Raw genomic sequence first — 16,931 nt, 5'->3', positions numbered from 1 at the left:
TTCTTATAGATGTTGTCTTTGGTGGAATTTGAACCCAGGACCCCATCACTGCAAATGTACTAATTATGTGACTTCTGGAGGCAATTGGTCACTCAGGATTTTATTTAAGGGTATAAGACTACTGAGGGCTGAAAACAAATGCACATCCCAATTTTCAGATACGGTATATATTTTTCAAATATTTAGAAAACCATATATCATTTCCTTTAAACTTCACAAATACTTGTGTTGTAATACTGGGTGTTATAAAATCCCAATAAAATACATTTAAGTTTGTGGGTGTAACGTGAAAAAATTTGGAAAACTTAATGGAGCATGAATATTTTTTCAAGGCACTGTATGTATATTCATGTTGACAAGTATTGCATCTACATTGGTTGTAGGGATTAGTAAGGACACCAGTGCTTGGACCCATATTATTATTATTATTATTATTGTTTATTTATATAGCACCATTAATTCCATGGTGCTGTACATGAGAAGGGGTTACATCAAAATACAAATATCACTTACAGTAAACAAAACTAACAATGACAGACTGGTACAGCGGGAAGAGGACCCTGCCCTTGCGGGCTTACAATCTACAGGATTATGGGGAAGGAGACAGTAGGTCGAGGGTTGCAGTAGCTCCAGTGGTGTTGAGGTGGCCGTGTAGTCTTTACAGGCTGTAAGCTTCTTTGAAGAGATGGGTTTTCAGGTTTCTTTTGAAGGATCCAAAAGTAGTGGATAACCGGATGTGTTGGGGCACTGAATTCCATAGGATGGGTGATATTCGGGAGAAGTCTTGGATGCGATTGGGTGAGGAGCGAATAAGTGTGGAGGAGAGGAGGAGGTCTTGGGAGGACCGGAGATTACGTGAGGGAAGATATTGAGAGATTAGTGTGGAAATATACGGAGGAGAAAGATTATGGATGGCTTTGTAGGTCAGTGTTAGTAATTTAAACTGGATATGCTGAGAAATTGGGAGCCAGTGAAGGGATTTGCAAAGAGGGGAAGCAGGAGTGTAGCGAGGAGAGAGATTAATTAGACGGGCAGCAGAGTTAAGGATGGACTGGAGGGGTGCGAGAGTGTTAGAAGGTAGGCCACAGAGGAGTATGTTGCAGTAGTCGAGGCGGGAGATGATTAGGGCATGCACGAGCATTTTGGTAGAGTGTGGGTTGAGGAAAGGACGGATTCTGGAAATATTTTTGAGCTGGAGGCGACAGGAGGTGGCGAGAGCTTGGATGTGCGGTTTGAAGGACAGGGCAGAGTCAAGGGTTACTCCGAGGCAGCGGATTTTGGGGACAGGGGAAAGTGTGATTTCATTTATTTTGATAGATAGATCAGGTAGGCAAGATATTCGAGAGTGAGGAAAGATAATTAGTTCAGATTTGTCCACATTGAGCTTGAGGAAGCGAGAGGAGAAGAAGGAGGATATGGCTGATAGACACTTTGGGATTCTGGAGAGCAGGGAGGTGACATCTGGACCAGAGAGGTAGATCTGAGTGTCATCGGCATATAAATGGTACTGGAAGCCATAGGACCTTATGAGTTGTCCCAGGCCGAGTGTATAGATTGAGAAGAGTAAGGGTCCTAGGACAGAGCCTTGAGGGACACCAACAGAGAGGGGGCGAGATGAAGAGGTAGTATGGGAGTAGGAAACGCTAAATGTGCGGTTGGCAAGGTATGAGGAGATCCAAGATAGGGCGAGGTCTTTGACCCCAAAGGAAGAGAGGATCTGTAGTAGGAGGCAGTGGTCAACTGTGTCAAAGGCAGAGGACAGGTCTAGGAGGAGGAGAATAGAGAACTGTCTGTTAGCTTTGGCTGTAAGTAAGTCGTTAGTAATTTTGGTCAGGGCAGTCTCAGTGGAATGGTGGGGACGGAAGCCAGATTGTAGGTTGTCGAAGAGAGAGTTAGATGCAAAGTGAGAGGAAAGTTCAGCATGGACGTGCTGCTCAAGGAGTTTGGATGCAAATGGGAGCAAAGATATGGGGCGATAGCTGGACATGGCGCTTGGGTCAAGGGATGGCTTTTTGAGGATAGGTGTGATTGTGGCATGTTTGAAGGCAGAGGGGAAGGTACCAGAAGTTAGTGAAAGGTTGAAGAGATGGGTTAGGGATGGGATTAGTGTGGTGGTGAGGTTGGGGAGGAGGTGGGATGGGATGGGGTCAAGTGCACAAGTGGTGAGGTGTGATTTGGAGAGAAGATGAGCAAGCTCCCCTTCAGAGATTTTGGAGAGTGAAGTTATGGGGTTTGGGCATTGATCTCTCATACAAAGGGGTAGTGGTGGTTGGACAACAAAGACTTGCCTTGTTTGGTCTATGTTATTTTTGAAGTGCGTGGCAAAGTCCTCGGCAACGATTAGGGAAGTTGGAGGGGGCAGTGGTGGGCGGAGGAGGGAGTTAAAAGTGTTGAACAACTGTTTGGGGTTGTGGGATAAGGAAGATACGAGGGTTGTGAAATAGGCCTGTTTAGCAGAGGTGAGAGCTGATTTGAATGCCAGTGTTGCTTGTTTGAGTGCAGTGAAATCATCTTGTGAATGCGTTTTCTTCCAACGCCGTTCTGCAATTCTGGACACTTGCCGAAGCTTTTTAGTGATGTTATTGTGCCAGGGTTGTCTATTGGTTCGTCGCGCTCTGCTATGCATGACAGGGGCAACCGTGTCAATAGCTGATGCAAGAGTGGCATTGTAGAAAGCAGTGGCAGTGTCTGTGTCGTGTAGTGAGGATATAGAGGACAGTGGTAGGATAGAGTCAGAGAGTGTGTGGGTGTCTAGGTGTGCGAGGTTCCTGCGTGGGTGCGCATGGTGCTGGACATGGGTGACAGGTGAGGAGGGCAGGGATGAGAAAGTGAGTAGATGGTGGTCGGATAGAGGAAGAGGGGAGGTTGTGAAGTTAGATAGGGGGCATAAACGGGTGAAGACCAGGTCTAATGTGTGTCCATCTGTGTGGGTGGCTGAGGAGGACCACTGAGTAAGTCCAAAGGATGAAGTAAGGGACAGGAGTTTGGAGGCTGCTGACTGGTGGGTGTCAATGGGGATATTGAAGTCACCCATGATGATGGTGGGAATGTCAGCAGAGAGAAAGTGAAGGAGCCAGGTGGAGAATTGGTCAATAAAGGCAGTGGCCGGGCCCGGAGGTCGGTATATGATGGCCATTTGGAGGTTGTAGGGGGAGTAGATGCGGACAGAGTGGACTTCAAAAGAGGGGAGGATAAGGGAGGGTAGAGGTGGGATTGCGTTAAAGGTACAGTTGGAAGAAAGGAGAAGGCCCACTCCTCCACCATGTTTGTTGCCAGGGCGAGGAGTGTGGGTGAAGTGGAGGCCACCGTAACATAGTGCAGCAGGGGAGGCTGTGCCAGAGGGTGTCAGCCATGTTTAGGTGATGCCCAGAAAGAAAAGATTACGAGAGGTAAAGAGGTCGTGAATCACATGGAGTTTATTGCAGATGGAGCGGGCATTCCATAGTGATCCAGAGAGAGGTTGCAGGGGGGTGGGTGTCATGGGCACGGATTTGAGGTGGGCAAGATTATGGGTATTTATAGTGGGTTGGGAGCGATAGAAGGGGGTAGTAATGGTTGGTATGAGCTGTGGGGGTCCAGGATTGGGAGATATGTCACCAGCAGTGAGGAGAAGCAGAGAGAGACAGAGCAGGTGAGAGAAGGAGAGTGGGCGGCTTGTTTTGTGTTTTATTAGGAGAGATCTGAGGTTGAGGAGAAGGTCAGCAGAGGAGGTCAGGTGGGGAGGCAGGAGGGAAGGAGAGATTATTACTTGGTTAGGGGGTGCTGGTGTTTGAGGATAGCGAAGGAGAGTGAGGAGTAAGGGAGCCAAAACTGTTATAGCGTATGTCAGCATAGTGTGGCAGAAAGTTAATGAAATTGAGTACAGTTATTAACAGGGGTTAGTCTTACCTTCTGTTCACTTCTGGCATATTTCTGCTATAATATTTGTTATTATCCTTTTAGGGACATCCTTATAGAGACAGACCAAGGTCCAGGCAGACCTGTGACTCTGAATTTATAACAGGCTAAGGGCTCAGGAAATAGGCCAGGTGTGATCAGGAGGGAGGGGCAGCAGGGAGACTGGTCACAGACACAGGAGGGGATTAATTAGAAGTCAGAAGGGAAAATGCAAGGGGAAATAGACCAAAATGGAAAGATAAAGCCAAACTGTGTATTGGCATCAAGGAATTACAATGAGAAAACATGCATGGGAAGGGGGGGGGGGGAAAAAAAAAACAAAAACCAGTCATAGCAGCCAGCGGACATACCAGGAAGAAATATCAGGGTGAGGAAGATGAGGAAAGTGGGGTGATGGTGATGGGATTGGGGTAGCAGCCAGCGGACATACCAGGAAGAAATATCAGGGTGAGGAAGATCAGGAAAGTGGGGTGATGGTGATGGGATTGAGGTAGCAGCCAGCGGACATACCAGGAAGAAATATCAGGGTGAGGAAGATGAGGAAAGTGGGGTGATGGTGATGGGATTGGGGTAGCAGCCAGCGGACATACCAGGAAGAAATATCAGGGTGAGGAAGATCAGGAAAGTGGGGTGATGGTGATGGGATTGAGGTAGCAGCCAGCGGACATACCAGGAAGAAATATCAGGGTGAGGAAGATCGATAGTATAATCAGATAGTGATACCATATTCTAGTATTCGGTACAGACAGGGATGTAACTACAATGGGTACAGGGGTTGCAGTCACATACATGTACTGGAGCTTAAAAGGGCACAAAACGCCCCTTTGACCCACATCAGAAGACCAATAATTTTAAAGAACTATGATAGTTGAGGGCCCTGATAAAGATTTTGCATTGGAGCCCAAAAACTTGAATTTTCACCACTGAGTGTAAAAACCCTGTTAGTTTTGATTTGAAATGTCTAGGTAATGAAATACCAGAATCTAGTCTTTGCTGTCCCACAAATCATTGTAAGATGTATTTTGGCATGAAGCTATGTTTGCACAATTTCAGTTTTGCACAGAGCCAGGATTTGCATTACGGAGATTGGAATGCTTTATGGAAAACGTTACACAGAGCCACGCGTTCCACTCTCGATGTTTATCTGACTATACTTAACAGCATCAAAAGCTCAGGACGTGAACATGTCTCTTCCTGTGCCCAGGTGCTAATTGAGGGCGTCCACCATTACCTCTTGTGTAATGGGAGACTGTCAGAAGTGTATGGGTGAATAAGATGACATCGGAAACATCTGGAAAACAGGATTAGTGATAGTTTACAACACATTAATTTCCAAAAGCTTTCCCACCTGAATAAGGTGTGACCTTGGGTGTTAGGTTTATCTTTGTCTTCTGCACAGATAATATATGCTGGGTGACAACCATCACAGTCCATTTAGAGACCATCACCCTGCTTTCTTGTCTTCAACTTTCCATGAGCCTTGGGTTGGGCTGTATGGATTCTGTATGGATGTAGGTCTTTATCAACCTAAGCTGGTCTGTCTCTAACCAAAGGCCACACAGCAGCACCACAATCCTTCCCTATGATTCAAACACCCTCATCTAATCTCTCTTAGCTGAGACACTCGTGGTTTCAGCTTCTTTGTGCGTCTTCTCCATAATGTTGATATCTGGTCATGATCTTGGCCTTCTAGAGTTGGATTCATGGTTGTAATTTCTGCTTTCCATTTGTCATCTCTCATGCTCTTTGGACTCTTGAGTTTATACTATAGTTATAAGAGGAAAAGTCTGCAACCCAAACAATTTACCTTCTCTTTGATTTGGCAAAGCTGATGGGGCACTTTAGTCTTTAAGTATTGGGTGAGCAGATTATACAGTCCATGTATCTGAATTTTCAGAGTGAATTGGTCTATCTTCTATAATTAACTATCAATAATGTATTCTTCCAAATAGGCCTATGTAAACACTTCAGATGCCCTACTATATATTAAAGGAGTTGTCGTCCAGTTTATAAAATTCATATTCATGCACTTATTTGGGAATCAAGAGTTAATAGAAAGGGAGTCCTCGGTTCCGGATCCTCAATCTCTTGGCCAGGGTAGGATCATTATTTGTAGCATTTTGGAGTCCTTTTGGTGAGAAGATTTAGAAACAAGGGTGTAGTTATAGAAAGTATAGAGACAACAGTCGCACTTGGACCCTAATGCCTGACGGAACCTAAAACATCTGATCATGAAGGCACATATTATCATACATGGCAACCTATTTTGCACCCGAGCCATTGGGATTGGCATTTTTGGGATGGTAGATGCAGCATAGAAAATGTTAACCTACAGGAATGTGTACAGAGAACGTAGTACAAGAAGTGAGCAAGTCATTACTTACACCTGATTAATGAGTTTCCGCTTGACCCAGGCCCACATTACAACTTCTTCTTAACCTTTGCCTTGAGCAGTAAAACACTCATCATCCTTAAGATCACGGAGGTCAACTACTCGCTTGAAACTGTAATGACTTATTCGCCTGATTTTGTTACTCCTGTGCCAAGTTCTAGAACCCGAAACGTTTGGAAACTCTCTGTGGTGGTGGCCTAAGTTATATAGACAGGAGGAGATGAAGCAAGAAAAACATAGTACAAGGTCAATGCCAAAATTCACATGGAACGTAGAGGATGTGGTCACACTCAGACTCTGGCAACATTTTGAGATTCTTATTTAGGAGCATAAACATTTGTGGTGAAAATTTTTAACTTGAAGCCATGCCAAACCTTAGGCCATGCCCCTCTACGTCCATTTCCTGCCCTTCCACACCCAGTTCCTTGCTTCCCTGAATGAAGAATCCTTGCAGAATTGCTCGTTTCTAGGAAGTTGCAGCCAGAACTGGAAGATTTGCCAACTCTTCCAACTCTTTGGACTTTTCAGGAAAGTGGTCAAGAATGATGCCAATATTATCAATAACACAGAAAATTATCAACATAGAATTTTTTTTGTTTTCTTAAATGTAACTTTTATTAAAAGCGTCTAGCTTCACAAAGAAAATAGCATGGATTCATGCAGGACTTTAAGAGAAGAAATGATTCAACTGAGCAAACTAATCATATCGGGATTTTTAAAGCCATTAGTTCCACCTTGGAGGACACTTTTGGGCTGGGATTTCATAAACTTGAACCTATTCGATCCAGGAAGTTGCCGAATTTGGTTGGCAGATATGATAACATGTGATACATTAGTGCCTATTGCATATTTTCCATTGTGGTCCAGAAATTTCAAGTTGTGACACTGAGTTATTACATTTATCAAAAAGAGTAAAAAAGAAATGTACGTGGGGCGGTGGGAAAACAGGAGTTCAGTCCTAATCACTGTACTAAAAATATAAAACAAAAGTATTTCCCCAAATAAGTTTAATTAATGGAAGGATCCAACCCACTTTGGATCCACATTGTGGCCCATTCCTGATTCTTCATTTCACAGTGCCGACTGAAATATGTAGGGCCCCTCAGACATATGTAGGGTCCCTCAGACATAGTTGGAGCGGCCCCCAAACGCAGGGCAGCGGGGTACTCGGAACCGGGTCCCTCGGTTCTGGGAATGTCACGGTGGCCCGACCCCGTCCGTGGCACTGCTAAGGGGCGCCCAATTAAAGGTGTAGGTGATGGTGTAGGTTGCAGTAAATGACAAGGACACAGGGTTGCAGTTTCTTTACCTCTTTACTGAAGGCTTCGGCATCCACAATCCAGAGCACTGCTAACAGGGCTGGCTGAGACCGGCCGGTCCGAAGGCACATCCAGAGTTCCCTTTGCAGGTGGAAATCAGTAGCCTTCCTACTAGCACCTGGGTGTTGTAGTACTTCCCTGCTGAGCACCACGGGATAGTCCTCACAACTGTCGTGTATGTTTCTGTTCTCTCTCTCCGTCCCCCAGATGATATGGATAGGACGCACCCGTATGATGGGGTAGGCCTGGAGTTATTTTATAGGGACCCTAGAGACGCCCCCCTCCCACAATTGCCTCCGTTGTCTTCATTAGGTGTAATGGAGACAGCCAACCTAAAGTTAACTGCCCTGCCGTGATTCAGAATAATGCGTAGAGCCTATTACTCCCTCGGTGTTCCGGCCACCGGCTACGCGCCTCAGAAGGATGTTGCTGATCTTGGGGCACGACTCCTTCTGGTTTTATCTCCTTTGTGCTGTGATCTCGTTTCTCACTTCTCCACAATATACTTTGCTTCGTGTCCTTTCTTAAGATGCCGCCGCAATGAGGTGCAGGCACGGCTCCGTAACAATCTGTCCTTTGCTAGGCCTCTGTCAGGATCCCACCCCTGACAGGGACCCCCCTGAATCTTCCCAAGCAACTCTCTCCTCTCACTAGATGTTACCTGGGCAAAATCCAGTCAGCTTCTCCCTAACTTCCTATCCAACCCCCAGTTTTACCAGAGTGTGAGGAGTGGCCTAATACATAGAACCTTTTACTCCCCCTGGTGGCCGGAGTGTGAAGTGTAGTGTGTGACTGTGATACCTGGTCAGGTGACCTCTTTTAGTGCAATCAGACGTACCATCACTCCCCTTAGCGGCAGAGCGACAGTACTGCAACGACCAGGACTCTGGGGTGCTGCATATGTAGGGTCCCTCAGACATATGTAGGATCCCTCAGACATATGTAGGGCCCCTCAGACATATGTAGAGTCCCTCAGATATATATAGGGTCCCTCAGACATATGTAGGGTCCCTCAAACATATGTAGGGTCCTCAGACATATGTAGGGTCCCTCAGACATATATAGGGTCCCTCAGACATATGTAGGGCCCCTCAGACATATGTAGGGTCCCTCACACATATGTAGGGCCCCTCAGACATATGTAGGGCCCATCAGATATATGTAGGGCCCCTCAGACATATGCAGGGTCCCTCAGACATATATAGGGTCCCTCAGACATATGTAGGGTCCTCAGACATATGTAGGGTCCCTCAGACATATATAGGGTCCCTCAGACATATATAGGGTCCCTCAGACATATGTAGGGTCCTCAGACATATGTAGGGTCCCTCAGACATATATAGGGTCCCTCAGACATATGTAGGGTCCTCAGACATATGTAGGGTCCCTCAGACATATACAGTTAGGTCCATATATATTTGGACAGAGACAACATTTTTCTAATTTTGGTTATAGACATTACCACAATGAATTTTAAACAAAACAATTCAGATGCAGTTGAAGTTCAGACTTTCAGCTTTCATTTGAGGGGATCCACCTTAAAATTGGATGAAGGGTTTAGAAGTTTCAGCTCCTTAAAATGTGCCACCCTGTTTTTAAAGGGACCAAAAGTAATTGGACAGATTCAATAATTTTAAATAAAATGTTCATTTCTAGTACTTGGTTGAAAACCCTTTGTTGGCAATGACTGCCTGAAGTCTTGAACTCATGGACATCACCAGGCGCTGTGTTTCCTCCTTTTTGATGCTCTGCCAGGCCTTCACTGCGGTGGTTTTCAGTTGCTGTTTGTTTGTGGGCCTTCCTGTCTGAAGTTTAGTCTTTAACAAGTGAAATGCTGCTCAATTGGGTTGAGATCAGGTGACTGACTTGGCCATTCAAGAATATTCCACTTCATTGCTTTAATAAACTCCTGGGTTGCTTTGGCTTTATGTTTTGGGCCATTGTCATCTGTAGTATGAAACGACGACCAATCAGTTTTGCTGCATTTGGCTGGATCTGAGCACACAGTATGGCGGCTCTGAATACCTCAGAATTCATTCGGCTGCTTCTGTCCTGTGTCACATCATCAATAAACACTAGTGACCCAGTGCCACTGGCAGCCATGCATGCCCAAGCCATCACACTGCCTCCGCTGTGTTTTACAGATGATGTGGTATGTTTTGGGTCATGAGCTGTACCAAGTCTTTGCCATACTTTTCTCTTGCCATCATTCTGGTAGAGGTTGATGTTGGTTTCATCTGTCCAAAGAATGTTCTTCCTGAACTGTGCTGGCTTTTTTAGATGTTTTTTAGCAAAGTCCAGTCTAGCCTTTTTATTCTTGATGCTTATGAGTGGCTTGCACCGTGCAGTGAACCTTCTGCATTTACTTTCATGCAGTTTTCTCTTTATGATAGATTTAGATATTGATACGCCTACCTCCTGGAGAGTGTTGGTCACTTGGTTGGCTGTTGTGAAGGGGTTTCTCTTCACCATGGAGATTATTCTGCGATCTTCCACCACTGTTGTCTTCAATGGGCGCCCAGGTCTTTACGTTGATGAGTTCACCAGTGCTTTCTTTCTTTCTCACGATGGACCAAACTGTAGATTTTGCCACTCCTAATATTGTAGCAATTTCTCGGATGGGTTTTTTCCTGTTTTCGCAGCTTAAGGATGGCTTGTTTCATCTGCATGGAGAGCTCCTTGGACCGCATGTTTACTTCACAGCAAAACCTTCCAAATGCAAGCACCACATCTCAAATCAACTCCAGGCCTTTTATCTGCTTAATTGAGAATGACATAACGAAGGGATTGCCCACACCTGTCCATGAAATAGCCTTGGAGTCAATTGTCCAATTACTTTTGGTCCCTTTAAAAACAGGGTGGCACATGTTAAGGAGCTGAAACTCCTAAACCCTTCATCCAATTTTAATGTGGATACCCTCAAATGAAAGCTGAAAGTCTGAACTTCAACTGCATCTGAATTGTTATGTTTAAAATTCATTGCGGTAATGTCTATAACCAAAATTAGAAAAATGTTGTCTCTGTCCAAATATATATGGACATAACTGTATAGGGTCCCTCAGACATATGTAGGGTCCTCAGACATATGTAGCTCAGACATATGTAGGGCCCCTCAGACATATGTAGGGCCCCTCAGACATATGTAGGGCCCCTCACACAGCAATTGCACAAATTACAATAAAACAACACTTTAAAGTGCAGAGTAATCATTCCTATGTGGGATCTCTTCTCACAGAAGCTGCAATTACTATAAAACAATGTGAATTATGGGCCACATTCACCGAGCGATAAAGAATAACCTTTGCCAACCGCATGGGAGTGAGCGTGTTATATAGAGTGTGACTACTGCCGTAAAATATTTATTGTTCCTAAATTACCTAATATTTCAGTCTAATGCCTGACGCAAGGTGAGGACCCAATAAAAGAAAATGCACCCGATCAATAGGAACACAGCACACAATAATGGGGGAATGGGAAGAGGGAATTATTCTATAGAAACATATTTCTTATATCCAAGTCACTATCTATCCCATATCTATCTATCTATCTATCTATCTATCTATCTATCTATCTATCTATCTATCTATCTATCTATCTATCTATCCAAAAAAGATGAAGGCAGCACTCCATAATCCAATTTTCAATGGTTTATTGACCCATTGTGGCAAAGCATTATCTTTTTTGGTAATTCTTTTGTTTGACTTCGCCTGAGGCTTTTTGCAACCAATTTAGCATTTTTTGTCTATGTTAGTTCTGCACCTATATTTTATATTTCATCTATCCCATATCTATGTAACTCACTCATACACGGATAACGGGAATAATAAAGCCTACAACAGAGAAGCAGCACCCAACCTATTGGTCTCTGCACAGACTAGTCAATCTCTAGTCGCAGAACGAAAAACATCACCGCGGACAAGGCTCCCTAAAAGGCCATTGAGGGGTTTCTCGTACCTCCTGAGCACTCAGAGAGGAGGCCGCTGTACACAACTAACCAGGAGAGGGAAAGTGTGCAGGGGGATATAAGAACCCAGGATAGGGGAAACTTAAAGCACGTGAACAAAGGAGAAATAAGGAGAACTAAGGAGTATAATAAATGAAACAAGAATAATCTCCCACCAACCTAACTGAAGAGAAAGGAAAGTTGCTGCTAAGGCAGACAAACAAACACACAGCAGAAATACAAAAGGCGTTTGCCTATGCTTTTGTTGAAGAGCTGGAACTCCTGAGCACTGATCCACTTAGAAGTATAGCCAGCAAGGAAGTGTAGTGAAGGGAGAATATATATATAGCCTATAGATGACAGGGCAAACAAAATGAGACAATGGGAAACACGTGAAGAATAAAGGCTATAGGAACCATCAGCATAAGGCCTCTTTCACACTTCAGTTGTTTGGCGTCAGTCTAAAACCGCCATTTTCCTCAAATAACGGATCCGTCATTTTTTGTGACGGATCCGTTATTTTCCCCATAGACTTGCATTAGCGACGGATTGTGACGGATGGTCGTCCGTTCCATCCGTCATGCGACGGATCCGTCAAAATTTGGCGGACGTCATCTAGACATTGACGGTCATTGCAACGTTTTTTGTCTGCGTTGAAATGGCGGATCGCGACGGATACGTCGCGTCCGTCATTCCATAGAATGGCCACCTATGGGCGACGGATCCGTCGCGACCGTCATTTCGGCGGATCCGTCGCCCCAATCCGTTTTTTCAATTGCGCATGCTCCAAAAAGTATATACAACCCACAAGTAACTGATCCGTCAAAAAAACGGATCCGTTAGAACCGTTTTCTCAGCAATTGTGACGGATCCGTCATTATGGCGGAGCAGACTGACGCCAAACAACTGAAGTGTGAAAGAAGCCTAAGGACAGGGAAGAAAAGCGCAATAGCTCAGCAAACTGGAGAACCAACTACAGAGTAAGAGGTCGCCCCCAAACGAGTCAAAGACTATTGCTCTATCTATACAAACACCACAAAATGAATCATTTATTTTTCACCCTGTAGTCATATAATTCAGTGTCCAAGAGATATGCTGCTATAAATGCTTAAATAATATTACCAAATACTGTTCATCTACGGTAATACATAATACAATGTAGTACCATATAATACCCCCGTACAGTGCCAACATAATTGTTTTATACAGTGCTAACAATAATAGTGCCAGAATATGCGCAAACAATTATGTAATTTAATGTCCAAGTAATTCCACCATCCATTGCAATGTAATAATGGGTATGAACATCACACAGATCACGGGAGACCTGGAGCAGTGAAGGGGTTAATAGAGACATCCCTGTTTTCTATAGCAGTGAAGAGAAGTAATGGTTAAATATCCAATCCTCTGGGTGGTGGAGAGCTAATATTTACACTTCTCATGGTATAGGGCAAAGAAATGGTTAAAATCCCCTAATGTTCTACTAGGATCCAAAGTAGGGGATTGGTGTTTAAATCTTCAGTTCTCTTGGATGAATGACAACATTTTTGGTTAAACTTTTGGCTATCTGGAACAGTAAGAAGAATATTTTACCTCTCCATTGTCCGGTAGCGGCTTGGCGTTACATCTTTGAGGACACCCTAGGACTTTGGCTTAGGTCAGTCGCCGAGTTTACCACCCACCAATGCCCAATCTCTACAAGGGTTTGTAATGTGACACAGCTAAACTCAGCTGTGCTGCCCCTCCCACCAAAGGATCCTTATCTGAAAAGTGCATTGCTGAATTCACATAGCGCTTGCCACTACGTTCAGTGGTTCCATCGGGGCTTACGTCCAAATCCTAGCAAAGTGGGATTCTGTTCATAAGTGCTGACAGGGCCATTGTCTATAATGATGCAGGTGGAGTCACAGTGCGCTCTGTTGTGCATACACGTGTCTTCGACTAAAAATCATTTTTGCAGCTGTTTTCACTAAATAGTTTGCACTATTTGCCTTCTATATTCTCTGTGTTACACTGTCCAATCTTGGCTGCAGAATGAGTTAACTGGGAATCCTTCAGTGAGCCCATTCTTATGGAAGACTTAGTAAGTGTTTTCTCTTGTCTTTTTTCCGACCTGTTTTCTGCAGATTTATAACCACAGAACACATCAAAGTTGAACGTGCCATATTGTGCATAATTAATGAAACCCAATTGCAAAAATAATTTTTCGCTCCAAATACAGGCATTTCGTAATAAATATATATAGTCACTCTGGTCACAGGATGTTTTTAATGCCGTTATGTTGTGTATACGGGAAAGCTGTTCTGATTTACGGCTTTGTCAGACCAGTTTCTCTATAATGAGTCACTGAACACAAGAAAGAATTCCGTCCTTCAGGCTCAAAGTTTTGTAATCAGGTACGAGAAAAGCAGTGTAATCGTTGTGATCGTTCCTCCTCCAAACGGGGTTGTCTTCTGCTAGGCCATTGGTGCGCGGTCCTATATCAGAGCTCGGGTCCACCAGACTTTTTACTTCAATGGTCCCTGTCGTTTCTACAAACTTTGCACAAATCAATAGCCCAAGTGAATATAAGAAAGGTTGTCACATGTCCTATCTGATAAATGTGCTTCTTTTTCCACTTAACAGCCACTTCTTCTCATCCCCCTGCCTCCTAAACTATTAAAAATGGCTCAAATCTGTGTTGAGCAAAGCACGGTGGGGGAGTCAGCATGGTGAGCTGTCCGCAACTCCTATTAAAGGGATCCTGTCCAATGACCATAAACCATCTCTATGTGCAGAGGTCAGTAACACATACTAACGTGAACTGAAATCTCTAATCATTTGTCCATGTGGGCAAATGTAGCTAAAGGGTTAAGTACTACTGATGAGCGAGCATACTCAGACAAAGTGTTATCCGCCATGCTCAGGTGCTAACCGGGTGTCTTCGGCGTGATCGAATAATATGTTCCAGTCCCCGTGGCTGAATCTCTCACGGCTGTTCGACAGCCGCTACACATGCAGAGATTGTCTAATAGGAAATCCCTCCATGTGTGGTGCTGTCAAACAGCCGCGAGACATTCAGCCACGGGGACGCGAACATATTTTTCGAGCACACCGAAGACACCCGGTTAGCACCCGAGCATGGCGGATAACACCTTATCCCAGCACGTTCACTTATCACTATGAAGTACTGAAAAGGGAAAGTTTATAAAGAGTTAACGTTACGACTAAATTGGTAACTCCTTGCATAATATAGTGGTTCCCTGCGCCCAATGTGCGGTTCATTCAGCTTCAACCCCTGACGAAGCTTCGAGGCACGGGCCACACACTAGCACTGGGTGTTACTTATACGTATCATAGCACATGCGGATGGTTTAGGGTCATATTGCACTTGAACCATTATTTGGGTTTTCCTTTAGGTGTTCGGACACAGAGTATCACAGGTATGATAGCAAGGTGTCAGGATACACAGAGTATCACAGGTATGATAGCAAGGTGTCAGGACACACAGAGCATCGCAAATATGATAGCAAGGCATCAGAATACACAGAGGATTACAGCTAAGATAGCAAGGTGTCAGGACCCACAGAACATCGCAGCTATGATAGCAAAGTGTTAGGACACACAGAACATCGCAGCTATGATAGCAAAGTGTTAAGCCACACAGAGCATTACAGCTAAGATAGCAAGATGTCAGAACACACAGAACATCGCAGCTATGATAGCAAAGTGTTAGGACACACAGAACATCGCAGCTATGATAGCAAAGTGTTAGGACACACAGAGCATTACAGCTAAGATAGCAAGATGTCAGAACACACAGAACATCGCAGCTATGATAGCAAAGTGTTAGGACACACACAACATTGCAGCTATGATAGCAAGGTGTCAGGATACACAGAGTATCACAACTAAGATAGCAAGGCATCAGGACACACAGAGCATTACAGCTATGATAGCAAAGTATCTGGACACACAGCATCACAACTATGATTGTGAGGTATCAGGACACACAGAGCATTACAGCTATGATAGCAAGGTGTCAGAACACACAGAGCATTACAGCTAAGATAGCAAGGTGTCAGAACACACAGAGCATTACAGCCATGATAGCAAGGTGTCAGAACACACAGAACATCGCAGCTATGATAGCAAAGTGTTCGGACACACAGAACATTGCAGCTATGATAGCAAGGTGTCAGCATACACAGAGTATTACATGTATGATAGCAAAGTATCAGGACACACAGAACATTGCAACTATGATGGTGTAATGAGATACAGAGCATTACAGCTAAGATAGCAAGGCATCGGGACACACAGAGCTTTACAGCTATGATAGCGAGGTGTCAGGACACACAGAGCATTACAGCTATGATAGCAAGGTGTCAGGACACAGAGCATAGCTACTTGATAAGTATGGAGCTTTGCAGCTATTAGTTTTAATGTTTTGGCTATTGGTAGATTTAAATCCATAGAAATGCAATGAAGGTTACATTAATGAGGCCTGTTTAACAATCCTAATTCTAGAACATTGATGTGTGCTGAGCATTATATAAAGTATAAAGCCTGTAAAGTTTTCAGTTTGCGCAGAGAATAAGCAGAAACCAATAAACTTTGCAGCCATAGACACCGGTAATAATAATAATAGTAATAATTTTATTTATATAGCGCCAACATATTCCGCAGCGCTTTACAACTTATAGAGGGGACTTGTACAGACAATAGACATTACAGCATAACAGAAATCACAGTTCAAAACAGATACCAGGAGGAATGAGGGCCCTGCTGCTCGCAAGCTTACAAACTATGAGGAAAAGGGGAGACACGAGAGGTATTGAGCAGTCACTGCCCTGGAGTAAAATTCATGTAGTATTAAAGGTTTTTTTTTACCTTTTTAGTTGTGTCGTCTGGAAAAACGTGGATGCTGAGCAGAAGGCTGGTGTAGTGTGCAGGGCTGTCTGAGCGCAGTGTGAATGATCTCTCTCTTTGGGAAATATGCAGCCATTGCCCAGACTTGCTTAGTTTTCACTACACGAGGCCTGGAAATCGCTGATTGCTTTAAATTTCAAAAGAGGCGACCGTGCTGTGACATGCCATCAGCTACCCGACTGCCAGACATACCTCAGCCTGTCCTGTGCCAGGTTTTACAGTCCACAGTACGGCAGTTTATCAATGTTGTACTGAATCATTTTATGCACAAGTTATATACACACTACACAAACATTGGGGCACGCGTCTTAATCACTGAATTCATCCAGCCCCATTTCCCCAGTTCATATCATGCAGTCCCTAATCACCGCTGTATAACATCGGGTCCCATAGCCCCCAGTGTATAATATCCAAGCCCATTGCATAATATCAGGCCCCATTGCCCCCAGTGGATAAGATCTGGTTCCAT

General features: G+C 44.2%; 1 protein-coding gene across 1 annotated transcript in view; it reads right to left on the bottom strand.

Moving 5' to 3' along the window:
- AMOTL1 (angiomotin like 1) overlaps window positions 1–16,557 on the bottom strand; it is a 186,716-nt gene extending 170,159 nt beyond the window's left edge. Inside the window, exon 1 of the mRNA XM_077298446.1 lies at window positions 16,424–16,557. The gene's annotated coding sequence lies outside the window, so the exon portion shown is untranslated. The remainder of the gene's footprint in view (window positions 1–16,423) is intronic.
- Window positions 16,558–16,931: the final 374 nt, after the last annotated feature.

Source organism: Ranitomeya variabilis, chromosome 3, assembly GCF_051348905.1.
Source record: "Ranitomeya variabilis isolate aRanVar5 chromosome 3, aRanVar5.hap1, whole genome shotgun sequence".
Taxonomy (NCBI): domain Eukaryota; kingdom Metazoa; phylum Chordata; class Amphibia; order Anura; family Dendrobatidae; genus Ranitomeya; species Ranitomeya variabilis.
This window is presented reverse-complemented; position numbering and strand designations above follow the sequence as displayed.